Source organism: Sinocyclocheilus anshuiensis, unplaced genomic scaffold (assembly GCF_001515605.1).
Source record: "Sinocyclocheilus anshuiensis isolate Anshui unplaced genomic scaffold, SAMN03320099.WGS_v1.1 scaffold511, whole genome shotgun sequence".
In the NCBI taxonomy this organism is placed as follows: domain Eukaryota; kingdom Metazoa; phylum Chordata; class Actinopteri; order Cypriniformes; family Cyprinidae; genus Sinocyclocheilus; species Sinocyclocheilus anshuiensis.
Window position 1 is genome coordinate 20,523 of NW_015552554.1, and position 27,621 is coordinate 48,143.

At 38.0% G+C, this 27,621-nt stretch overlaps 1 long non-coding RNA gene and 1 pseudogene across 3 annotated transcripts; both read left to right on the top strand.

Moving 5' to 3' along the window:
* Nucleotides 1–3,185: 3,185 nt before the first annotated feature.
* Nucleotides 3,186–8,976, top strand: LOC107664528 (uncharacterized; annotated as a pseudogene).
* A 100-nt stretch (nucleotides 8,977–9,076) lies between these two features.
* On the top strand, nucleotides 9,077–11,975 carry LOC107664530 (uncharacterized). 3 transcript variants are annotated; one of them, XR_001631466.1, is made up of 9 exons: nucleotides 9,077–9,616; nucleotides 9,818–9,940; nucleotides 10,098–10,254; nucleotides 10,582–10,617; nucleotides 10,710–10,809; nucleotides 10,895–10,938; nucleotides 11,033–11,131; nucleotides 11,227–11,259; nucleotides 11,540–11,975. It is a non-coding gene; the product is annotated as an uncharacterized LOC107664530 (long non-coding RNA). The 3 variants fall into 3 exon arrangements; XR_001631467.1 differs by having other exon boundaries at nucleotides 9,826–9,940; XR_001631465.1 differs by lacking the exon at nucleotides 9,077–9,616 and having other exon boundaries at nucleotides 9,624–9,940.
* Nucleotides 11,976–27,621: the final 15,646 nt, after the last annotated feature.

The following is a 27,621-nucleotide window of genomic DNA, read 5'->3' on the forward strand; positions in this document are numbered from 1 at the left end:
CGCTCATCAATTCTTTATAAAAATCTGGCACTCCCTCCGTCATCCATTTGTTTGTCCTCATCCACAGTATATTATCCCCTAAATTAAAATTACCACACTTACTTAAAAAAATACTCCATTGTTTTTTTTCCATTCTACTTTGTTTTCTTCATCAAAGTACGTTTTTATTATTTTCACTCTTAGGCTGTTCTTCCTTTGCTCAATATACATTAGACCCAAACCCCCTTCCCCCTCTGCTCCTATATTAACGTGTTGTATGCGATTCTTGCCGGCTTCGCTTTCCATAAAAAATCTAAAAAACATTTTTTCAACCTTTTTTCTGCCCACATCGGCATAGATGACCCATATAAAATATACCACAATTTAGAAACCATTAAAACATTAAGAACTAAGACCTTCCCTTTTAGAGTTAAAGTTTCCAAAAATGTAGTCTTCTTTCAATACTGCCTAAGATTTCCTCCCACATTATTTCTTCTGCTTTCTTTTCATCCCTCCCCATTAAAACACCTAAAACCTTTATTTCTCTAATTTCCTTAAAAGTAAAATGCTCTGTTAAATCTGTCGCTCCTCCAAATCTCATATACACTGTTTTTTCTTCATTTACTTTAGCTCCTGATCCCTTACAAAACATCTGTACAATTCGCATTGCTTTTTTAACACTCTTCAAATCCTTTACCATCACTGTTGTGTCATCCGCGTACTGAAATAGTTTATTCTCTTCTCCCTCAACACCTATTCCTTTTATTCCCTCTTCATGTTTTATAGCCAGACCTAATTGTTCAGAGATTAAAGAATATAAAAGAGCTGATAGTGGACATCCTTGCCTTATCGATCTCGTTATTTTAAAAACCTGTGTTAAAAACCCATTACATTTAATTTTCGTTACTGCCCCTTTATATAAAATTCCGATCCATTTAATAAAATTCTCTCCAATCCCAAAACTCTTTAAAATCCGAAATAAAAAATCATGTTCTACTCTGTCAAATGCTTTTTCAAAATCCAAACTAATCAAAAAACCATTCTTGTTCTTTTCATTTATATACCTTATCATATATTTTATGCTGATTGTTGTATCTGCGATATCTCTTCCTTTAACACCATATACCTGGTTTGTTTTAATTATACTCAGCATTATTTCTTTTAATCTGTTGGCTAAAATTTTTGATAAAATCTTTAAATCAGTATTGAGCATTGTAATTGGTCTGTAATTATTTAGGTCTACTTTATCTCCTTTTCTTTTATAAATCAACTTCATCAAACCCATTCCCATTCTTTGATTCATCTCTCCTTTCTTAAAAATCTCTTCATATACTTCTTTTAAGATGCTGGTTAAAAATTCTTTAAAAACGATATAAAATGCACTACCCAAACCATCTAGACCTGGACTTTTCCTTTTGTTTAATCCACTTATTGCTGTTTTTATCTCTTCTTCTCTTATATCTTCGTCACACTGTTTTTTGTCCTTTTCTCCTACTCTTGCTTTTATTTGCTTCAGTAACACCCGTTTTTCTTCTTCTTTTACCCCTTCTGCACTAAACAAATTCTCATAATATGATTTTATTTCTTTTAATATTGCCTCATTTGTTTCTACTACTACACAATTTTCTCCTTTTATTTCTTTCACCATTCCAGCTTTTCCTCTTCCTTTTTCCAGATCAAAGAAAAACTTTGTGCACTTCTCCCCCTCCACTGTATGTTTTGCTTTGCTTCTTAATCTTGCCCCTTCATATTTTACCTCTTCCATTTCTTTCAATATTCCCTCTAATTCTTTTATCTTTTGTATATCTTTTCCATTCTCATTTTTAAATTCGTTATTTAATTTTTCTCTTAGCTCTCTTTCCTTATTTTTCTTACTTTTCTGTATTAGCCTACAATACTTTATTGTAAACTTTTTAACTAAATATTTCACATTCTCCCACCACATTCTTTTGTCTTCATTATACATTTCGTTTTCTTTTTCCCTTTCAATAATTTCCTTTATACTTAAAACATAGTCTTCGTTCTTTAAAACCTCAGTGTTTAAAACCCATACCCCCGGTCCTCTTTTCTCAGTGCTCCAGTCTATTTGAATAAAAATTGGTTTATGGTCACTAAAACTTGTTTCCACATATTTAATTTTCCCGATAATACCTTCAAAATTTCTTGTGCATAAAATAAAATCGATTCTTGTCTGACACATAAAATTCCCCACTAACTGCCTCCTTGAGTATTCTTTCGTCTTTTCATTCCTTTCTCTCCATACATCAATCATATTACTTTCTTCCATTAATGATTTCAGTTCTTTTCTTCCTTTATCATTTTTAAAAACCATTCCCTCAGCCATTTTTAATTTACTGAAAACAGTATTAAAATCTCCCATCATAACTTCTTTGTGTTTCTTTCAAAAATCTCGTAACACATTAAAATACTCTTTCTTTTCGTTCTCTTCTGTTGGTGCATGAACATTAACCATAATTAATTTTTTCCCCTCATACTCCATTTCAAACGCTATACATTTCCCGTCTTTGTCATTATACATTGTTTTACATGATACCCCACTGTTTTCTTGTATTAAAACCGCAACTCCTCTTCCCAGCCTCCCATCACCATTATTATATAAAATCCCTCCACTCCACCGTTTCCTTATTTCAGTCATGTACCCTTCCCTCCAATTAGTTTCTTGTAGTAAAATCACATCTTCTCCTTTACACATTTCTTTCACTTTTTCAAATTTTCTTATGTCCAAAAGCCCTCTAGCATTAAAAGTAACAATTCTTAAAAGCATAAAACATATAAAAACATACGTAAAACCCATAAACTCAGTCCATCTCCTCCAAACCCTTTAACTCATAATGATCAGCAAGCTTTATGTGAGCTCATACTTTTGACGAATGATAACAGTGACCATAATGTCATAAACTTTGGTCCCATTGCAGGTCCGTGTCAGACAAAGACCATTAAACCAGATGGTAAATGCTTTTTCAGATCATTGGCACATGTGATATGTGGAACCGAGGACAAGCACTTGAAGATTCGACGTGCGGTTGTCAAACATCTGAAAATGAATACTTTCCTTTTTGAGAGGTACGTCAGAAGTGAGTATTCTTCAGTAGAGGATTATTTGACACGATCTAGAATGTTTTATTCTGGCACATGGGTGACAGAAATTGACATTTGTTTCGGCCGATCTTTTCAAAACCACTATAATGACTTTTAATGATGGCCGATGGAATGCACACAAACCTACTGGAGAGGTATTTACACAGAATGTAATTTATTTGAAACATTGTAATGGTAATCATTATGAAGTTGTGACATGTGTTAAGCATAGAGATCGAGACGGTGTTTGTGCAGGAGCATCTGGAAATGCAGTGTCAAATGAGGTGAGCAAGCCATGTCTGCATAAAAGAAAGGTAAGTGATGCTGCACAATGTTCTGCAACCAAGAGACATCGGGAGAGATATTGCAACGACCGTGAGTACAGACAAAAAAAACTGAAGTATGAGAAATCATAATATTGTAATGAGCCTGATTTCAGGCAGAATAAAACTGAGTATGCCAAAACAAAATATTGTGATGACACTGTTTACAGGGAAAATAAAATTGACTATGCCAAAACAAAATACTGTAGTGATAGAAATTACAGAGAGAAAAAAATGGAAATTCTTTGAGAAAAATATCTAAAAAATTCTTATGTTCGTTTGTCAAAGTGTGAACATTCTAAGGCTAAGTACTCAAGCAATATTCAGTTTCAAAAACATGTTTGCCAGTATTCTCGATTAAAATATAAATATAATGTCTCTTTTCAGGCAAATGTACGTGAATATTCGAAGAAAAAATATCTGCAAAACCTGGCCTTTACAGCAAGAGTGGGTGAGTATTCGAAGAAAAAATATCTGCAAAACTTGGCCTTTAAAGCAAGAGTGGGTGAGTATTCTAGGAAAAAATATCTGCAAAACCTGGCCTTTACAGCAAGAGTGGGTGAGTATTCGAAGAAAAAATATCTGCAAAACTTGGCCTTTAAAGCAAGAGTGGGTGAGTATTCTAGGAAAAAATATCTGCAAAACCTGGCCTTTACAGCAAGAGTGGGTGAGTATTCGAAGAAAAAATATCTGCAAAACTTGGCCTTTAAAGCAAGAGTGGGTGAGTATTCTAGGAAAAAATATCTGCAAAACCTGGCCTTTAAAGCAAGAGTGCGCGAGTATTCTGTGATGAAATACCATAAAGATGTGAACTTTCGTGCGAGTACAATACAAAAAGGTTGTGAAACATATGCAAGAAAGAAGGAAGAAAAAGACATTGATGTTGCTATTGATTATTTTAGACAAGAAGTTAGTAGTGGTCCAGAGTTTGTGTGCTCTGTCTGTCACCACTTACTTTTCAGAAAGCAGGTTGTTGAATGCAGAACCGGATGCTATGAAGATAAAGGAGAAAAAATTGCTGCTTTGGGTAGACGATGTATCACAACCAGGTATGTACATGTTTGTGATGAACAGTGTGAACAATCTTCTGCTTATTGCCCAGGGTGCAAATTATGGATTTGTCTAACGTGTCATCGAAAAATCCTTTGTGGAAAACTGCCTGAAGAGAGCGTTGCTAACAACATGCATTTGTTGGACATTCCAAATCAACTGAAATGTCTCAACTCTTTGGAACAACATCTCGTTGCACGTAACATTCCTTTTATGAAATTACTCTGCCTTCCCCATGGTAAACAACATGGATGCCATGGGCCTGTAGTGTGTGTTCCGATAAATACAACAGACGCGTCCAATATCCTTCCACGAAATGAATGTGATGACAAGATGATAAGGATGAAACTGAAACGCAAGTTAACCTACAAAGGGCATTATGAGTACAAGTATGTACACACTGATCGTGTTAGAAATGCTCTGAAATATTTGATCAGGTTCAATAAGTGGTTTGATGATGTGGAGATTAATGAGCAGTGGATCAACTCTTTGAATGAACCTGAAGAAAATGTTGTAGATGAAATGGAGCAACAAGATGTACTTGAAAAGATAGACGATGAAATTTACTCTGACGAACAGCCAGAGGAAGACCTAACCTACATCAAAGAGCAAAGTGGTCTTTTGTCAGATACGTCATTGCAACCAGTGGACATTGGTTCTGAAGTAATTGATCAGCATTTTCAGGATGTATTAAATCTGGCACCAGCTGAAGGAAACGGTCCTGTTAGTTTGTTATCTGATAGGTCCAACGAAGCAAAATGTTTCCCTGTTCTCTATCCAAGTGGTGGTCCAACATTTCATGATAAGAGGGAGGTAAAAATTACATTGTCAAGATACTTAAATGCAAGAATCCTCAATGCAGATGGACGTTTTGCGCGGAGCACAGACTTAATTTTCTATGCACAGTATTTGTCGGAGGTTGATCAAGTTGTATCTAATGTTTAAATTGCTTTACGCAAAGGATCTGACAAGAGTTTGTTGACAGAATTAACATCAGATATGCTAACAAACCCAGACTCGTTGTCTAAAATATTGAATTTCGATGAAGGATACAAGTTTTTGAGACCAATCCGTGGAACGCCACCATATTGGCAATCTACTCAAAACGACCTTTTTGTGCTCATAAGACAGCTAGGAATTCCGACTTTCTTTGCATCCTTTAGTTCTGCGGATCTTAGATGGCCTGAAATTCTTAGCACCATAATCAAACAAGAAGGGAAAAATCTAAAAGCAGATGAACTTGACTGGTCTGAAAAATGTGGACTGATTAGACGAAACCCAGTCACTGCAGCAAGAATGTTTGATTATAGATGGCATTGTTTTCTGAGAGATGTAATCATGTCTTCAGCTCAACCGATCGGGAAGATAATAGATTACTTTTATCGTGTAGAGTTTCAACAGCATGGATCTCCTCATGTTCATTGTCTGTTTTGGGTTGAAAATGCGCCAAAGTTAAATGAAGACAATGAAGACAATGATGCTTTGGTCACCAGTTTCATTGATCATTACATCACTTGTGAGACCCCAAGAGAGGATGAAACCGAACTGTTTGAGACTGTCAACGGTGTTCAGAAGCACAGTGTCAGACATTCAAAGACATGTCGTAAGAAAAAGACAGTTTGCAGATTTAATTTTCCACGACCCCCATCTAGCCGTACCTTTATTACAAGAGGTGGTAGTCGAGGCGATTTGAAAAGTAGTGAGGGAAAAGATGCTGCAAGTACAATTTTAGAAAAAGTCAAAAGAGCATTAACAGCTTCTGATATGAATTATGATTCAAGAGATGCATTTTTTGAGTCAACTGGCATTAACCAGGCTCTCTTCGAAAAAGCATACAAACAGTGTTCCAAAAAGAAAACTGTTGTCCTAAAAAGAAGTCCAAAAGACGTCTGGGTGAACCAGTATAATAAACATTTACTGCGTGCCTGGCAAGGCAACATGGATATCCAGTATGTCAAAGATGCTTACTCTGTAGTGGTTTACATTATTAGTTACATCACAAAAGCAGAACAAGAAATGGGACTGTTGGTGCAACGTGCACAAAATGAAGCTATGAATGGAAATCTTGAAGCAAGATCATCATTAAAAATGCTTGGCAGTGTATATCTTCACAACAGAGAAATTTCTGCTCAAGAGGCTGTGTATCGATTGACAGGTATGCACTTGAAGGAATGTTCTCGTAAAGTCCAGTTTATTCCAATTGGATTGAATCCTGTAAAGATGAGTTTGCCTCTTCGTGTTATCAAAAACAAAGACGATCAGTCTGGTGAAGAAACTAGCTTTTGGATGACCAGTCTGGTTGACCGATACAAGAATAGGCCAAAGACGAAGGAGTTTGAGATTCAATGTCTTGCAAGTTTTTGCTCTGAAAACAGGATAGTGTCAAAATCAGAGGTTTCTTCAAACAAAAAGGCCTCAGAAGACAAGGTGATTAGGCTTAACAACAACTGCGGTTATATGATGAAGAGAACTCGAACTGAACCTGCTGTTGTCAGATATCCGAGATTTTCTCCAAAAAAAGATCCTGAAAAGTACTTTCATTCATTGTTGCAACTTTTTTACCACATTACGAAGACTGGCAGCTCAAGCCTGAGAATTTTACCACTTATGAGGAATTCTACAACAATTGTGCTATGAAATGTGGAAGTAATGTGACCGAAGTAAAATGTATTGTTGATGCTAATCGAGCACTGTTTGAAAAGGAAAGTAACAAAATGGGTCGGGCTCAACAGCTTTTGGAGCAGGGTATTGATTTGGAAGATGCTTGGGCTGCATTGTGTCCTGAAACAGAAAAGGAACGTCATGAATGCATAGAACTAAGGAAGAGTAATGTCATTCCTGATGAAGATGATTCTGAGTCCTCTATTCCAGATCTTGTAGTGAACCCTCGAATTCCATACAGCATTGAAACCAACCATGCTGGAATGTCTAGAGAAGAGGCGTTCTGTTTACTAAGATCATTAAATGCACAACAATCTGCAGTCTTTTACAAAGTGCAGAAATGGTGTTAGAGAAACTTATTGGAGAAAACCCTGAACCATTTCACTTGTTCGTTACTGGTGGAGCAGGCACAGGGAAAAGCCATTTAATCAAAGCGATATACTACGAACCTTCCAGACTTTTATCTCAGCTGTCTGAAAACCCTGATGATAGAAGTGTGATTTTAACCGCGTCAACTGGAGTGGCTAGTTACCACATTGGTGCTTCCACAATTCATAATACTTTTTCGATAGGTGCCAATGTCAAACTGCCATATCAGCCCCTAAGTAATGACAAAATCAATTCACTGCGTGCAAAAATGGGAGGTTTGCACATTCTGATCATTGATGAGGTGTCTATGGTTGACCATCACCTTTTGTCTTATGTTCATGGGAGATTGAGACAAATAAAGCAAACTGGTGACTACTCCATTTTTGGAAAAGTCAGTTTGGTCTGCGTTGGTGATTTTTACCAGCTTCCGCCTGTCAAGGGAATTCCCCTGTATGTTGATCCAAAAGGAGTGAATCTTTGGGATAACAACTTTGAAATTGCCGAACTAACACAAGTTGTCAGGCAACAAGATGCATCTTTTGCTGAAATGTTAAATCGTCTTCGAGTTCATAAAAAGAAGGACACTCTAAGCCCAAGCGACATTAACATGTTGAAGAAACGTGAAACGGGTGAAGAATGTGATGCTATTCATATATTTCCTACAAATGCTCAGGTCGATGAATACAATATTCAGAAACTTAATGCGTGTTGTCCTGAGGCAATCACTATTCGAGCTAGAGACTTTGTGAGAAATCCAGAAACTGGAAGAATAGAAGCAAAAGTTGGTTTTCATGCAAAAGTTTTCAACTCGTGTTTGGACAAATGTGTTTCCTTGGGTGTTGGAGCCAGAGTAATGCTAAGGAAAAATCTTGATGTTTCTGATGGACTTGTCAATGGAGCCTCTGGCACAGTTGTCCACATAAGCAAAAAACAAAAATATGATGATGATGATGACTTCCCATCAGCTATTCATGTTGATTTTGATAATCCAAATGTTGGTAGAATTCAGAGATCAAAGCAACGACAGAAATATTCCCCAAATTCCACTGTTATTGAAGTGGAAGAAGATCAAGTCACAAACGATGGCGGTTTAAGACGTCAGTTTCCTCTTAAATTGGCATGGGCATGTACCGTTCACAAAGTGCAAGGACTCACAGTAGATAAAGCGGTTGTCTGACTTGACAAGGTATTTTCTCCGGGACAAGCATATGTTGCAGTGAGTCATGTGAGAACCCTCGATGGACTTATAATTAATAACTTCAAAGAGTCTGTCATATATTGTAATGAGAAAATTGACTCTGCTATGAAAAACATGCTCAGACTTACTTTAGAAAATCACAGTTTCATAAAGACACCTGGTATGTTTACAATTGGTCTTCATAATGTACAAAGTCTTCAAGCTCATGTTCAAGATGTTCAAGTTCACGGACAGCTAATGAATGCATTGTATCTGTTTAACTGAAACGTGGCTAAAAGTTGAAGACAAAGTACAGATACAAGGATTTGTTTTTAAGATCAATCTGAGAGCTAATTGTTATGACAACAGCACTCCACTTTTCACTGATTTAAAACAACAAAGAGGAGGTGGAGTTGGGCTATTCTGTTGTGAAAGCATTCATTTTAACGTCATCATTCCAGAACCTTGCAATTTGTAATGTCTATACTTTGCAGTTCCACATATAAGTTTGAATGCTGCTTTGCTGTACAGGCCTAACTCGTATCCACTTGACATGTTTCGACAAAATATGTTGCATGTTATTGATGAGCTGGAGAAACATTCAGGAAAGAAAGTGATTATGGGAGACTTCAATGAGGACATCTTGACATCATCTACAATTGGAACATTAATGGAACTACATGGATACAGTCAACATGTGCAACATCCTACAACTGAGAAAGGTACACTGATCGACCATGTCTATGTTAAAGATGCAGAAAATGTTTCGGTTGAAATTGTGCAAACGTATTACAGTTACCACCAAGCAATACTTATTTCACTGAGCTAATAATTCATACGTGTGACATGTACTGAAATCAGTATAACCGCATTTTCTTTTCTGTGCCCTTACTATGCAATATTAATTCTGAGCTTTCAACTGGCATACAACTGGAGAACAAGTGTACAACTGGAGAAGGTATGTTCTTAGACTATCTATATCTAAATGAATAAGTCTTATAATGATTCATCAGTTGAATCTGTACAGATGTTCAATGTTATCAATGAAGGTCTATTGGAAGGTAATCCATTTTATGTATGGAACACACTGAAATGAGAATTGTAGCATTGTATTGTCTGTTCTGTTTTTGTGTCCATACCATGTGAACACTATCCTGAGATTCCAAGATCGACAGAGTCCAGTCAATCCAGCCTCAAATTCAAACCAGTGATCATCGTTCACAATCCTACATCTCCAATAATTGCTCTTCTTTCTTGAGCTAATAAGCTTCATCCAGCCAAGGTAATTGTAGTATTTAATTTATATCCAGCTTTGTTTAGATTATTTTTAATTCAGTTTAATTCTCCTTACGTTTAATATATATTTTTTTTCTTCTAATTTTTAACTGACTTCAAGTATATTACATTACTAATGTATTTTATTATTAATCTAATTTCAGTCATATTATAAGCCATCCAAACAATAATGGATGCTTCCAAACATCATAGGAAGCATCCACAAAGACTGCCTGCATTCATCCAGTTGTCTCCTAATATATCACAATTAAGTTAATAGAAGACCACAAAAATGGTCAAGATTTACTAAAACTAACAAAGGTAAGTTGACTCAGGAGTGCCTGGTTACACAAACATTTTTCTGTTTAAATTATAATAAACCATTTTAAAGGCATTGTTAAATGCATGTGCTTACTTGCGTATAGTTGATGAAAGTAATCTTTTCAGACATAAAAAATGCACTGAAGACATAATTTCCATCATGCAAGAGATTATATACTCCATCCAACACCTCATTCTATACTCCAGTAACTCCTATAATGAACAGAACAACTGATAAAAATGTAAATGTAGTAGTGTAATGTCTGCAAAACTGGAACTGACTCATTTCTTCAAGCACTGTTTCACCTACTAACAATACATTTTCAGGTTTATGCATCAAAACTCAACAACTACTCTCAAAAGGTGAGTGTAGAGATGGTGTCTACATTAGTTGCAAAATGTTTTTGTTGTGTGAACACTTAATCAAGCAGTTTGTTCCATTAATGTATTTTCAGATTTCTGCAATGAGCTACACTTCTAACTTCCTCCTTATCCATTATATGATTTTCTGCTCCACAAACTGTTTTTATAAAGAAGCACACAACTGATAAAAAGGTACATTTAATTGCATAATGTCTGCAAAACATGAACTGACTCATTTCTTCAAGCACTGTTTCACCTACTAACAATACATTTTCAGGTTTATGCATAAACTCAACAACTACTGTCCACTACTCTCAAAAGGTGAGTGTAGAGATTGTGTCTACATTAGTTGCAAAATGTTTTTGTTGTATGAACACTTAATCAAGCAGTTAATGTTCCATGAATGTTTTTTCAGGTTTCTGCAATGAGCTACACTTCTAACATCCTCCTTATCATTATATGATTCTCCGTTCCATTAACTGTTTTTATAAAGAAGCACATAACTGATAAAAAGGTACATTTAATTGTATAATGTCTGCAAAACATGAATTGACTCTTTTCTTTGAGCACTCATTAAAGCAATAACAATATTCTTTCTGTTTTGTGCAGCAAAACTCAACTACTGTCCACTACTCTCAAAAGGTGAGTGTAGAGACCTACATTAGTTGCAAAATGTTGTTGTTGTGTAAATGCTTTATCAAGCAGTTAATGTTCCATGAATGTATTTTCAGATTTCTGCAATGAGCTACACTTCTAAATTCCTCCTTATCATTATATGATTCTCCGTTCCATTAACTGTTTTTATAAAGAAGCACACAACCGATAAAAATGTAGAATATAATATCCTTTATGCTTATTAATCAGAAGTTGATACTAATTTGATTTCTTTAATTTACTGATTTTCTGCTTCTCTTTCTTACAGTGAAGACAAAAACCATTGTCAACTATCAATTCAGAAAATGTCCCGGCAAAACTCTAAACTGATGCAGGCAGTCAATAGTCAGTTATTTCACAAATGAATACATAATCACAAAAGTAACACAATTATATATAAAATATTGCATGGATGGCTTGTATTATATTTAGCATATGTACAGTAAATTTATTTGGTGCCAGCCAAAGGAGGATGGCCTTCCCCTGCTGAGTCTGGTTCCTCCCAAGGTTTCTCCCTATACCACTCTGCTGATGATGCTCCACCACTTTGTCCATGATGCTCCTCTTTCCTAATTTAGGGAGTTTTTCCTTGCCACTGTCGCCTTCTGGCTTGCTCACTTGGGTATAAAGGCACAATATTTTCAATGTAAACTGAGTAAAGTCTTTGTAAAAATAAATAAATAAAATAAATACATGATGGATTCAAATTGTCCTTGGTGTCATGCACTTCCATTTACTCTATCAATGTCTTTGTTGAATTGATCTACATTAGAAATTGTGTAGTATGTTAGTTTTGTTCCCCACACAATAATTTGGTTTCTTAAAAAAAAAAAGAAAAAAAAAAGTGTGATCAGAATTGTGCTCACAGATGAGGTCTGTGGCAGAGTAAAATCATTTAAAAGTAATTCATTTAACATACAAAATGTACATCTTTATCTTTTGCATTCAGTTTGTTTGTACCCTTAAACATGGAATTTGGTGGAAAAATTGTTCAAATATTACATTTAGTGTACACAGAATTAAAACATTCTGTATAACTTCAATGGTTATCCCACTTGAGTTTCTTGTGAAATTGAAAGTTCAACTAAAAGCGGTTTTGAAATATTTTTTTATTTCAGTGATACTCTACTTGGAACAAGCAAAAATTAAATGCTTTGCTAAAGTGTACAATGGCAGTAGTTGACCCACTCAATGCACATTGGTGTCTTTGATTAAAACTGTAAATTTAACGACAAAAATCATTCAAACAAAATTTGCTGTATTGCTGCACAGATGTTCCTGTATTGCTGACCAGATGAAGACACTATACACATGTTCTAATATAATGTCACCCCACACAAGAATCAAACTAGTGACCTCATCTGTGAGAGTACAATTCTAATCACACTGTCACATAGGGCATGCAGTCACTCTGTTGAAGATCTATTTAAATATAAAAAGCAAAACAGAGGAGCAAGCACTAACTTGCATGCTAACCAAGAATGTTCATGAAGTGTGCTGCAGAGCAAGAAGGACAAAACAGCAGAAACAGGATGTACATATAAAGCAACATCAGCCACCCTGGATTTGAACCCACAACTTGAAAGGTTCGGGATCAGTGGTTTAGCAGAGTGCACCCCTCAGTTAGCACACGTTCAACAGGCTGCAGAGGAGAAGTTAAGGTTTCCTATGATAAAACGACAGAAATGGAACATACATAAAAAAAAAAACAGATAGCTTCAGAAGTACAGAAGTTCAAAATGGAACAAGTTCAGATGAGAATGACCAAAAACAGATTTCTGATTCAATACGAACACACACGGAAAATCCAACATCTGGAACAGGAGCATCGTTAGCCACCCTGGATTCGGACCCATGACCTTAAAGGTCCGGGGCCAGTGGCTTAGCAGAGGGCGCCACTTAGTTGACACATGTTCAGCAAGCTGCAGAAGGGAGGTTAAGGTGTGAGAATGATCTCACTAAAGCGTGACTTAGCATTTTATACAAAAGCACAATTGACATCCTCAGATTTGGCATGACACGAGGAATCCAAAGACACCATTATCATAATTTTCTGACTAATTGTTCAGAAGTTATAAGTGAAAATGTGAATTTTTGGTATCTCATGACCCATAGGTGGCGCTCTTCCCAACTTTGGCAAGGGCCCTCAGATCATGGTGGTGACAAAGTTTACCAAGTTTCGTTTTGATTTATCAAAGTTTGGCCGAGATACAGCGTCTGAACCAATTTGGGTCGACCTTGTTAATTTCACAACATCATACATTTTTTTTCACTAGTAGTTAAAAAATTATGTTCAGTCATTTCTGTGCAGCTCAGTCCAAAGATCATATGAGCAAATTTTGGGAAGAATTGAACTAAATTTGTGAAAAGGGTAGCAAAAAAACTGTTTTTCATTTACTTCAATATGGCTGACAGACACCCTGTTGGAAAATTACAAATGAGACATCGTCAGGTTTGGCATAACGAAGGGAACCAAATGACATCAAAATAAGAAAATTTGGACAACATTTAGCAAGAATCGGAATACCTCTGGAACAGTAGGTGGCGCTGTCTTCAGACTTCTGAGGTACCTCCAGGACATGGTGTTGATGATCCCTACCGATTTTTGTGCAAATACGTCCAATGGTTCAAAATATATTTCAATTTATGACAAATTTCAAAATGGCGGACAGGTAGTTCAGTCAATTCTGGCAAAATTGACATCCACAGATCCGGCATGACCCAGGGAATCCAAAGACAGCAATATCATAATTCTCTGACTAACTGTCCAAAAGTTATAAGTACAAATGTGCATTTTTGGTTTCTCAACACCCATAGGTGGCGCTGTTCCCAACTTTGGCGTGGGCCCTCAGATCATGGTGTTGATGAAGCGTACCAAGATTGGTTTTGATTGATCAAAGTTTGGCCAAGATACAGCCTCTGAACCAATCACAGGTGAACCTTGTTAAGTTCACAACATCATAACTTTTGAACAAAGATGAATAAAAAAAATGGTTCAGTCATGTCTGTGTAGACAAAGATCATCTGAGCCAATTTTGGGAAGAATTGGATCAATTTTGAAGGAGTAGTAGGGAATAGACTATTTACTGTACTTTTCAAAATGGCCGCTACTGTAATGGGTGGAGTCTTAATGTAAGCTATGTAATGTGATCTCCATGAAGAGTGGAATCAGGTGTACTAAGTTTCATTTTTCTAGAATTAGAGGTTCAGGAGTTATTGCCATTTTAATGTTGAATTTTTGAACTGGTGGTGCCGCTATAGAGTTGGTCCTAGTGACCCCAAAGTTGGTCAGATCACTATTTATGGCCATCACTACAAGTGTGCCAAATTTCATCATTTTTCTATGTTCCCTTCGTAGGGCTGCCATAGAACACCATTGGACAAAAATAATAATAATAATAAATATAGCTGCAAGCAGCAATTCCGGGGCCAAGCCCGAGAAGGGCTGTAGCGCAGCGCAGAGCGGGAAGAGAAAAAACGGCAGAAATGGAACATACATAAAGAAGAACAGATAGGATCAGAAGTATAGAAGTTCAAAATTGAACAGAAGTTCAGAATAGAATGACCAAAATCACGGTTGTGATTCAATACGAACACACAGAAAATTGAATGTCTGGAACAGAAGAAACATTAGCCACCCTGGATTCGAACCTACAACCTTAGGGGTTGAGGGCCAGAGGCTTAGCGGAGTGCGCCATACAGTTGACGCACACGTAACAGGCTGCAGAAAAAGGGTTAAGGTGGGAGAATAATCTCACAAAATCATGACTTAGCATTTTACACAAAAGCACAATTGAGATCCTCAGATTCGGCATGACCCAAAGAATCCATAGAAACCATGATCATGATTTTCTGACTAACTGTTCAAAAGTCATAAGCCAAAAGGTGCATTTTTAGTATCTCATGACCCATAGGTGGCGCTGTTCCCAAATTTGGCATGGACCCTCAGATCTTGTTGTTGATGAAGCATACCAAGTTTGGTTTCGATTGATCAAAGTTTGGCCGAGATACAGCCTCTGAACCAATTTAGGTCGACCTTGTCAAATTCACAACATCATAACTTTTTTTTCACTTCTAGTAAAAAAATTCCGTTCAGTCATTTCTGTGCAGCTCAGTCCAAAGATCATATGAGCAAATTTTGGGAAGAATTGAACTAAATTTGTGAGAAGAGTAGAAAAAAAACTGTTTCTCATTTACTTCAATATGGCTGACAGACACCGTTTTGGAAAATAACAAATGAGACATCGTCAGAATCGGCATAACCCAGGGAACCAAATGACATAAAAATAAGAAAATTTGGACAACATTTAGCAAGAATCGTTATATCTCTGGAACAATAGGTGGCGCTGTCTTCAAACTTCCGGGATACCTCCGAGTAGGTGGCGCTGTCTTCAGACTTCTGAGGTACCTACGGGGCATGTTGTTGATGATCCCTAGCAAATTTAGTGAAGATATGTTGAATGGTTTAAAAGATATTTCAATTTATGAGAAATTTCAAAATGGCGGACACGTGGTTCAGCCAATCCTGGCAAAATTGACATCGACAGATTCGGCATGACCCAAGGAATCCAAAGACACCAATATCATAATTCTCTGAATAACTGTCCAAAAGTTATAAGTACAAATGTGCAGTTTTGGTATCTCAACACCCATAGGTGGCGCTGTTCCCAACTTTGGCGTGGGCCCTCAGATCATGGTGTTGATGAAGCGTATCAAGATTGGATTTGATTGATCAAAGTTTGGCCAAGATACAGCCTCTAAACCAATCACATGTGAACCTTGTTAAGTTCACAACATCATAACTTTTGAAGAAAGATGAATAAAAAAATTGGTTCAGTCGTGTCTCTGCAGCTCAGTCCAAAGATCATCTGAGCCAATTTTGGGAAGAATTGGATCAATTTTGAAGGAGTAGTGGGGAAGTAGTAGGGAATAGACTATTTACTGTACTTTTCAAAATGGCCGCTACTGTAATCGGTGGAGTCTTAATGTAAGCTATGGAATGTGATCTTCACGAAGAGTGGAATCAGGTGTACTAAGTTTGATTTTTCTAGAATTAGGGGTTCAGGAGTTATTGCCATTTCAATGTTGAATTTTTGAACTGGTGGTGGCGCTATAGAGTTGGTCCTAGAGACCCCAAACGTGGTCAGATCACTACTTATGGCCATCACTACAAGTGTGCCAAATTTCATCATTTTCCTATTTTCCCTTCATAGGGCTGCCATAGAACCCCATTGGACAAAAATAATAATAATAATAAATATAGCTGCAAGCATCGATTCCGGGGCCAATCCCAAGAGAAGGGCTGTAGCGCAGCGCAGAGCGGGAAGAAGAAAAACGGCAGAAATGGAACGTACATACAAAATAACAGATAGATTAAGAAGTACAGAAGTTCAAAAACGTACAGAAGTTCAGATGAGAATGACCAAAAACACGCTTCTGATTCAATACGAACACACGGAAAATGGAATGTCTGGAACAGAAGCAACATTAGCCACCCTGGATTCAAACCGACAACCTTAGGTGTTCAATGTCAGAGACTTAGCAGAGTGTGCCACTCAGTTGATGCACACTCAACATGCTGCAGAAGAAGGGTTAAGGTGGGAGAATGATCTCACAAAAGTGTGACTTAGCATTTTACACAACAGCACAATTGACATCCTCGGATTCGGCATGACCCAAGGAATTCATAGACACCATGATCATAATTTTCTGACTAATTGTTCAAAAGTTATAAGCCAAAATGTGCATTTTTAGTATGCCAAATTTCATCATTTTCCTATTTTCCCTTCATAGGGCTGCCATAGAACCCCATTGGACAAAAATAATAATAATAATAAATATAGCTGCAAGCATCGATTCCGGGGCCAATCCCAAGAGAAGGGCTGTAGCGCAGCGCAGAGCGGGAAGAAGAAAAACGGCAGAAATGGAACGTACATACAAAATAACAGATAGATTAAGAAGTACAGAAGTTCAAAAACGTACAGAAGTTCAGATGAGAATGACCAAAAACACGCTTCTGATTCAATACGAACACACGGAAAACTGAATGTCTGGAACAGAAGCAACATTAGCCACCCTGGATTCAAACCGACAACCTTAGGTGTTCAATGTCAGAGACTTAGCAGAGTGTGCCACTCAGTTGATGCACACTCAACATGCTGCAGAAGAAGGGTTAAGGTGGGAGAATGATCTCACAAAAGTGTGACTTAGCATTTTAAACAACAGCACAATTGACATCCTCGGATTCGGCATGACCCAAGGAATTCATAGACACCATGATCATGATTTTCTGACTAACTGTTCAAAAGTTATAAGCCAAAATGTGCATTTTTAGTATATCATGACCCGTAGGTGGCGCTGTTTCCAAATTTGGCATGGACCCTCAGATCTTGTTGTTGATGAAGCATACCAAGTTTGGTGTCGATTGATCAAAGTTTGGCCGAGATACAGCCTCTGAACCAATTTGGGTCTACCTTGTTAACTTGACAAAATCATAACTTTTTGTTCACTAGTAGTAAAAAAATTCTGTTCAGTCATTTCTGTGCAGCTCAGTCCAAAGATCATATGAGCAAATTTTGGGAAGAATTGAACTAAATTTGTTAGAAGAGTAGCAAAAAAACAGTTTTTCATTTACTTCAAATGGTTCAAAAGACATAGCAATTTATGACAAATTTCAAAATGGCGGACAGGTTGTTCAGTCAATCCTGGCAAAATTGAATTCCTCAGATTCGGCATGACACAAGGAATCCATAGACACAAATATCATAATTTTCTGACTAACTGTTCAAAAGTTATAAGCTAAAATGTGCATTTTTGGTATCTCAGGACCCATAGGTGGCGCTGTTCCCAACTTTGGCATGGGCCCTCCGATCATGGTGTTGACCCCATAGGTGGCGCTGTTCCCAACGTTGGCATGGGCCCTCAGATCATGGTGATGACAAAGTTTACCAAGTTTCGTTTTGATTGATCAAAGTTTGGCCGAGATACAGGCTCTGAACCAATCACAGGTCAACCTTGTTAAGTTCACAGCATCATAACTTTTTTTTTTGACTAGTGGTCAAAAAATTCTGTTCGGTTGTTTATGTGCAGCTCAGTCCAAGGATCATCTGAGCCAATTTTGGGAAGAATTGGATCAATTTTGAAGCAGTAGTAGGGAATAGACTATATACTGTACTTTTCAAAATGGCCGCTACTGTAATCGGTGGAGTCTTAATGTAAGCTATGGAATGTGATCTTCACGAAGAGTGGAATCAGGTGTACTAAGTTTGATTTTTCTAGAATTAGGGGTTCAGGAGTTATTGCCATTTCAATGTTGAATTTTTGAACTGGTGGTGGCGATATAGAGTTGGTCCTAGTGACCCCAAAGTTGGCCAGATGACTATTCATGGCCATCACTACAAGTGTGCCAAATTTCATAATTTTCCTATGTTCCCTTCATAGGGCTGCCATAGACTCCCATTGGCGAAGAAGAAGAATAATAATAATAATAAAACATACAGATACAATAGGGGATACAGCCCTTTGGGCTTGGTCCCTAAATATAGCTGCAAGCAGCGATTCCGGGGCCAAGCCCGAAAAGGGCTGTAGCGCAGCGCAGAGCGGGAAGAGCAAAAACGGCAGAAATGGAACATACATACAAAATAACAGATAGTTTCAGAAGTACAGAAGTTCAAAAGTGAACAGAGGTTCAGATGAGATTGACCAAAAACACGCTTCTGATTCAATACGAACACACGGAAAATTGAATATCTGGAAGAGAAACAACATCAGCCACCCTGGATTCAAACCAACAACCTTAGGTGTTCAGGGCCAGAGGCTTAGCAGAGTGCCCCACTCAGTTGATGCACACTCAACATGCTGCAGAAGAAGGGTTAAGGTGGGTGAATGATCTCACAAAAGTGTGACTTAGCATTTTACACAACAGCACAATTGACATCCTCAGATTCGGCATGACCCAATGAATCCATAGACACCATGATCATAATTTTCTGACTAACTATACGCCTGTCTGGAACAAAAGCAACATTAGCCACCCTGGATTCGAACCAACAACCTTAGGTGTTCTGTGCCAGAGGCTTAGCAGAGTGCGCCACTCAGTTGATGCATGTTCTACATGCTGCAGAACAAGGGTTAAGGTGGGAGAATGATCTCACAAAAGTGTGACTTAGCATTTTACACAACAGCACAATTGACATCCTCAGATTCGGCATGACCCAAGGAATCCATAGACACCATGCAGATGAGATTGACCAAAAACACGCTTCTGATTCAATACGAACACACGGAAAATTGAATATCTGGAAGAGAAACAACATCAGCCACCCTGGATTCAAACCAACAACCTTAGGTGTTCAGGGCCAGAGGCTTAGCAGAGTGCCCCACTCAGTTGATGCACACTCAACATGCTGCAGAAGAAGGGTTAAGGTGGGTGAATGATCTCACAAAAGTGTGACTTAGCATTTTACACAACAGCACAATTGACATCCTCAGATTCGGCATGACCCAAGGAATCCATAGACACCATGATCATGATTTTCTGACTAATGGAATCAGGTGTACTAAGTTTCATTTTTCTAGAATTAGGGGTTGAGGAGTTATTGCCATTTCAATGTTGAATATTTGAACTGGTGGTGGCGCTATAGAGTTGGTCCTAGTGACCCCAAAGTTGGTCGGATCACTACTTATGGCCATCACTACAAGTGTGCCAAATTTCATAATTTTCCTATGTTCCCTTCATAGGGCTGCCATAGACTCCCATTGGCGAAGAAGAGGAATAATAATAATAATAAAACATACAGATACAATAGGGGCTACAGCCCTTTGGGCTTGGTCCCTAAATATAGCTGCAAGCAGCGATCAATAGGGGCTACAGGCCTTTGGGCTTGGCCCCTAATAATAAAGAAAACATACAGATAAAATAGGGGCTACAGCCCTTTGGGCTTGGCCCCTAATAAATAAAACATACAGATACAACAGGGGCTACAGCCCTTTGGGCTTGGCCCCTAAATATAGCTGCAAGCAGCGATTCCGGGGCCAAGCCCGAAGAGGGCTGTAGCGCAGCGCAGAGCGGGAAGAGCAAAAACGGCAGAAATGGAACATACATAAAGAAGAACAGATAGGTTCAGAAGTACAGAAGTTCAAAATCAAACAAAAGTTCAGATGAGAATGACCAAAAACAAGTTTCTGATTCAACACGAACACACGGAAAATTTAATGTCTGGAAAAGAAGCAACATTAGCCACCCTGGATTCAAACCGACAAAGCTTAGGGGTTCAGGGACAGAGGCTTAGCAGAGTGCGCCACACAGTTGATGCCCACTCAACAGGCTGCAGAAGAAGGGTTAAGGTGGGAGAATAATCTCACAAAATCGTGACTTAGCATTTTACACAAAAGCACAATTGACATCCTCAGATTCGGCATGACCCAAAGAATCCATAGACACCATGATCATTATTTTCTGACTAACTGTTCAAAAGTCATAAGCCAAAAGGTGCATTTAACAGATAGGTTCAGAAGTACAGAAGTTCAAAATCAAACAAAAGTTCAGATGAGAATGACCAAAAACAAGTTTCTGATTCAACACGAACACACGGAAAATTTAATGTCTGGAAAAGAAGCAACATTAGCCACCCTGGATTCAAACCGACAAAGCTTAGGGGTTCAGGGACAGAGGCTTAGCAGAGTGCGCCACACAGTTGATGCCCACTCAACAGGCTGCAGAAGAAGGGTTAAGGTGGGAGAATAATCTCACAAAATCGTGACTTAGCATTTTACACAAAAGCACAATTGACATCGTCAGATTTGGCATGACCCAAGGAATCCATAGACACCATGATCATGATTTTCTGACTAACCGTTCAAAAGTTATAAGCCAAAATGTGCATTTTTAGTATCTCATGACCGATAGGTGGCGCTGTTCCCAAATTTGGCATGGACCCTCAGATCGTGTTGTTGATGAAGCATACCAAGTTTGGTTTCGACTGATCAAAGTTTGGCCGAGATACAGCCTCTGAACCAATTTGGGTCTGGGAAGAATTGAACTAAATTTGTGAGAGGAGTAGCAAAAAAACTGTTTTTCATTTACTTCAATATGGCTGACAGACACCCTGTTGGAAAATGACTAGTGAGACATCCTCAGATACAGCATAACCAAGGGAACCAAATGACATAAAAATAAGAAAATTTGGACAACATTTAGCAAGAATCGTTATATCTCTGCAACAGTAGGTGGCGCTGTCTTCAGACTTCTGAGGTACATTTGGGGCATGGTCTTGATGATCCCTACCAAATTTAGTGACGATATGTTCAATGGTTTAAAAGATATTTCAATTTATGAGAAATTTCAAAATGGCAGACACGTGGTTCAGCCAATCCTGGCAAAATTGACATCCACAGATTCGGCATGACCCAAGAAATCCATAGACACCAGGATTATAATTTTCTGACTAATTGTTCAAAAGTTATAAGCTAAAATATGCATTTTTGGTATCTCAGGACCCATAGGTGGCGCTGTTCCCAACTTTGGCGTGGTCCCTCAGATCATGGTCAAGAATTGGATGAATTTTGAAGGAGTAGTAGGGAATAGACTATTTACTGTACTTTTCAAAATGGCTGCTACTGTAATGGGTGGAGTCTTAATGTAAGCTATGGAATGTGATCTCCATGAAGAGTGGAATCAGGTGTACTAAGTTTCATTTTTCTAGAATTAGGGGTTCAGGAGTTATTGCCATTTCAATGTTGAATGTTTGAACTGGTGGTGGCGCTATAGAGTTGGTTCTAGTGACCCCAAAGTTGGTCAGATCAGTATTCATGGCCATCACTACAAGTGTGCCAAATTTCATAATTTTCCTATGTGCCCTTCATAGGGCTGCCATAGACTCCCATTGGACGAGAATAATCATAATAATATTAATAATAATAATAAAACATACAGATACAATAGGGGCTACAGCCCTTTGGGCTTAGCCCCTAATACAGAAAACATACAGATACAACAGGGGCTACAGCCCTTTGGGCTTGGCCCCTAATAATAATAAAACATACGGATACAATAGGGGCTACAGCCCTTTGGGCTTGGCACCTAATAATAATAAAACATACAGATACAATAGGGGCTACAGCCCTTTGGGCTTGGCCCCTAATAAAACATACAGATACAAATGGGGCTACAGCCCTTTGGGCTTGGCCCCTAATAATAAAGAAAACATACAGATACAATAGGGGCTACAGCCCTTTGGGGTTGGTCCCTACTAATAAAACATTCAGATACAATAGGGGCTACAGCCCTTTGGGCTTGGCCCCTAATAATAAAGAAAACATACAGATACAATAGGGGCTACAGCCCTTTGGGCTTGGCCCCTAATAATAATAAAACATACAGATACAATAGGGGCTAAAGCTCTTTGGGCTTGGCCCCTAATTATGTAACATATTAAAATACACAAGATGCTTTCTTTGACATAAAAACTCCTAAAATTAAGAGTTTACAGACATCTTACTTACAAACATTTAAAAAAGGAGTCATTAAATGGTTTAATATTTTAAAAATGATAATTCCATCCCCAAGTCATTTAAAACCTTTAAGACCTCCTGAGTAAAAACACAATAAAAAACATCCATAATTTCCTCAGACTTAAAAAAATAAAACAGGCATTCAACATATTTCTCAACTTTTCTCTTATACACATTCCACACATCAAGTAAAACATTTTCCTTTTTTACCACCACCCTTCTTTCCCATACTGCACTTTTCATCAACATCACTAGTAAATTAATGAGTTTTTTATTTTTACATTTCTCATTAATGCCTAACATTAACACATTTTCGCACTCAAAGTTCCCATTTCCCTCTCCTCTCAAAATTAAAATCATGTTTTTACATCTCTCATTAAAATATTTCAGCTCATTACAATATAAAAACAAGTGTAAAAACCCTTCGTCTGCATCCTGGCATACCTTACATGTGGCACTTTCCTCCATCCCGATTTTGTTTAAAATCACATCTGTGAACACTGCTTTGTTCCTGATAAAATACTCCAAATTCTCCAGTTTCGCCTGTACAATTTTCCCATTTATGTTCCCCCATATATTCTCTTCTTTTACATCATTGAAAATCCGTTGCCAGTATTCGTTTACAACAGGTTTCTTAAAAACCACATCTCTAAAAAAACAATAAAACATTTTCACAGTACATTCTTTAAAAGCACAAAGTTTTTCCCCCAGTCTTACATACACATCTTTTTCTTGTTTGGCCTCTTCCATATTTTCCACTCTCTTTATCCATTCTCCAGGTATTGCCTTTTTAATTATGTCATATTTCTTTATCAGTTCCTCTCTGTTAAAATCCTCCTTTGCCTCCTCCATCATGTCAACAACGTACTGTACTGGTAAAAATCCTTCTTTGAATTCATATAAAACATCCCTTACCCTTGTGATTCCCACCTCCCACCATTTCCTAAAAAAGACGTCTTTCCCTTCATAAAGAATGCCGCTGTTTAAAAATAAAGGCTGTTTACATCATTGAAAATCCGTAGCCAGTATTCGTTTACAGCAGGTTTCTTAAAAACCACATCTCTAAAAAAAAAACAATAAAACATTTTCACAGTACATTCTTTAAAAGCACACAGTTTTTCCCCCAGTCTTACATACACATCTGTTATGGCTCAGTGTGTTCTTTCTAATATTTGTCCACTAGGTGGTGGTGTTCCGTGGTTTTGCCTCTCCTTCAGAGCGAGCGTCATGTACAGGTGTGGAGTGTTACCTGTGATTTGGCGTTTGGGTTTAAAAGACGGAGATTCAGAGAGCAGTGGAGACCTGGACTGGGCTGCCGTTCATCTTCCCGCTCCAGCCCTGGATTGTTTTCTTTTGTTTCTTTCTTTATACTTAACTTTTGTATTATTTGATTTATTCTTGATTAAATGTTTATTTGTTAAACTTAGGTCTTCTGTGTGGCCTCCCCTTTTGGTAATGTTACTTTACCCAGAGCCAGGTGGTTGTAACATCATGGGGGCTCGTCTATAAGCTCAGTAAGTTTTGGTAAAATATTTGGTTTTGAGAGATAATTGAATGAGTTTTATTAAAATTTGATATTTTGATTATTTTTGGGGAGAGTTTGCGTAATGCCATATTGAAAGTTTGGATTTTTGATTTGGATCATTTTGCTGGGACTGGAGAGGAAAGAATTGTTCTTCAATCAAGGAATTGAGGCTTTGATGGTGGATTACGTTTTTTTTGCATGACCAGAGGTAAGTGAGACTTGCGCTCAAATTGCCAAGCAATGTAAGTGAGACGGGTTAGACCGTCAGAGCCACGTGAACTCCCGTGTTAGGCTGAAGCGTGCTGTTTTTTTATTTTTGTTTGTTATGTTAGTTTGTTGTTTTTGGTACATCGGACGCGGGTAGACGGATTAGCCGTTGAGCTGCATGTGGGCGTACTGAAGACTAGGGTTGAGTTTATTTAGTTGATTTCTTAGTTAGATACGGGACGGCTCTTAATTTCTTCTGGCATTATAGTGCTGTCTATTTGGCTTTGGTCTGTTTACTTAATCTGCCTCTGGTCTGTGCATTTAAGGGGACTTGGTAAGTGAGAACGGCAATTTCATTTATTAATTTTGGCTTTGAGAAAAGAGATAAAATTTAGTATAGTGAAGTTTAGATAAAATGGATGTTACAGGATTTTTTGGCTGCTCCTACTGTAGAGAAATTGAATGTACTTACAAAAGATCAATTGAGTGAAGTAGTTGAGCATTTTAATTGAGGTAGGGGAAATCAAAAATATAAAATTTAAAAACCGTTTGTGATCTTTTAAAAGAGAAATTAGTAGAGGGAATGATTTTAACTGTAGATACACAGTCTGAAGAAGCGTTGTCACCAGAAGGTACTTCAACTCCACTTGTTATGACGGGAGTACAGAGTGGGTTAACTTTAGAGCAACAGCTAGAAATCTTAAATCTGGAAAGTAAGGAGCGAGAATTCGATAGACCGCTTGAATTAGAAAAAATGCGGGTTCAAGAACGAGAGCGTGTACAGCAATTTGAGAAGTTTAAGTATGAACAAAAAAATTCAGGAAGCTAAATTGGCTCAGGAGGCAGAACGTTTAAGACTGATTGGTGAGGGAAAAATAGGTAGTATTAGTGCTGATTCCTCGGGTGAGCAGTTGGTTGCGAACACCGCTTTGAATATCGCGAATATGACCAAGTTATTGCCTAAGTTTAATGAAAAAAAATCTTGACGCTTTCTTTTCTTTGTTTGAAAGTGTTGCCGATGGTCGAGGTTGGAATGATGCCGAATGTACTCTTTTATTACAAAGCGTTTTGGAGGGTAAAGCTCAAGAAGCATTTATTTCACTCTTACCAGCTGATCGAAGGGATTATAAGATCGTTAAGGACTCCGTTTTAAAAGCTTATGAACTTGTCCCTGAAGCTTACCGTCGGCGGTTTAGGGGATGGAGAAATGGAGAGACAAACTTATGTGGAAGTTCCGCGAGAGCTCACAAGTCACATTAATCGTTGGTGTGCTTCGTTAGGAGTAGATTCTTTTGAGAGTCTTTGTGACTTGGTAATTTTGGAGCAGTTCAGAAATATTATTCCTGAACGGATTGCGACGTACACAAACGAACAAAAGGTGAGAACAGCGGCTGAAGTGGCGGTTTTAGCTGACGAATTTGTGTTGATTCATAAAAATTCCAGCGGTTATCAAAAAGAGCGCAACTATGAACATCTAGACCGACCGATGTCAAAGGTAGAGTATAGGCCTAATAGGAAAATAGATCCAAATTCCTCTTGTAGGTACTGCCTGGAAAAGGGTCACTGGAAAATAAAATGTCCAGTGTTGAAAGGCAAGTATAAGTCCATTACTAAACCTGTTGGACTTGTGTCAGGTTATACTTGTAGTGAAAGATTGTGCATTGGGGGTATCCCTGTCAGAGTGAAAAATCAAAACGTAGAGGAGTACGTGGGGTATCCGGCAGATTATGCTCCTTTTATTGCTACGGGATCTGTTTCTTTAGTTGACTGTCCTGTTAAAGTACCTGTCAAGATTTTGTGCAACACAGGGTCTTCAGAATCCTTTATTTTGGACTCAAAATTGAAATTTTCTTCTGAATCTAGTACAGGGAATAGTGTCCTGATCCGAGGAATTGGGTTGGAAGTGTTCTCTGCTCCTTTGCATAAAATTCAGTTGGAGTCTGAACTTGTGCATGGAGAAGTTGAGATTGCTTTACGACCTTCATTACCTGTGGAAGGTGTGGATTTAATTTTAGAAAATAATTTGACCGGAAACCGCGTGTGGCGGGCCGTTGTACCTCCTGTTGTGAAAACAGCTCCAACTTTGTCTGCAGAGGGGGATAAGAGCATCCAAGATTTTCCTGATGTTTTCGTGTCCTGTGCGGTAACTTGAGCTATGAGTACCGAAGTAAATGTGTCCCCGAATAAAGGTGAAGTAGAAAAATCTCCGGTTGAACCTTTGGCCAATTTGCATATGCTTCCTTCATCAATTTCCCATGATGAGTTAATTTTGGCTCAGGGAATAGACGCTGGGTTGACAACGTTGTTCGAGGCTGTTAAGTCCAATGATGAAATTGAAAGCGTGGCTTCTGGTTATTTTCTGAATAATGGCATTTTAGTTCGTAAATGGACGCCTTGTAACGATCGTGTTGTGGGTGACCCCATATTTCAAATTGTGTTTCCAGAAGGGTTGCGTGATTTTGTGTTGAAAACGGCTCACGGTGATATAGCTGGGCATTTAGGGGTGAAGAAAACCTACAATAGGATAATGTGCTATTTAAAAAAAAAATAAAATAATTTTTTTTGGCCTCGTTTAAAAAGAGATGTGTCGAGCTTTATAAAGATGTGCCACACTTGTCAACTTGTAGGTAAACCTAATGAAGCCTTGGCGCCGGTGCCGTTGTATCCCATTCCTGCTGTGAGTAATCCTTTTGCTCAAGTGCGGGTGAATCATCATAAAAGCAGTCCGTATCATCTTGAGAGCCAGGGAGCTCTCGAACCTCTCGAACGGACGTTAAAGCAGCTATTGAGAGCATATTGTAATGAACCGAATAAAGACTGGGAAGAAGGACTCCCGTGGTTGATGCTAGCAGCACGCAAAGTTGTTCAAGAGAGTCTTGGTTTCAGCCCTAACGATTTAGTGTTCGGTCATAAGGTAAAAGGGCCCTTGTCTCTTTTGATGGATAACGTGACCGAGTCGGACATTCCTGAAAATCTTTTGGATTATGTAAATGGATTTCGACGTAAGTTATATTTGGCAGGCAAACTGGCTCGTGAAAATTTAGAGAAAGCACAGTTGAAAATGAAGACCTGGTTTGATCGTCGGTTCGAACGCTGAGAATTTAATA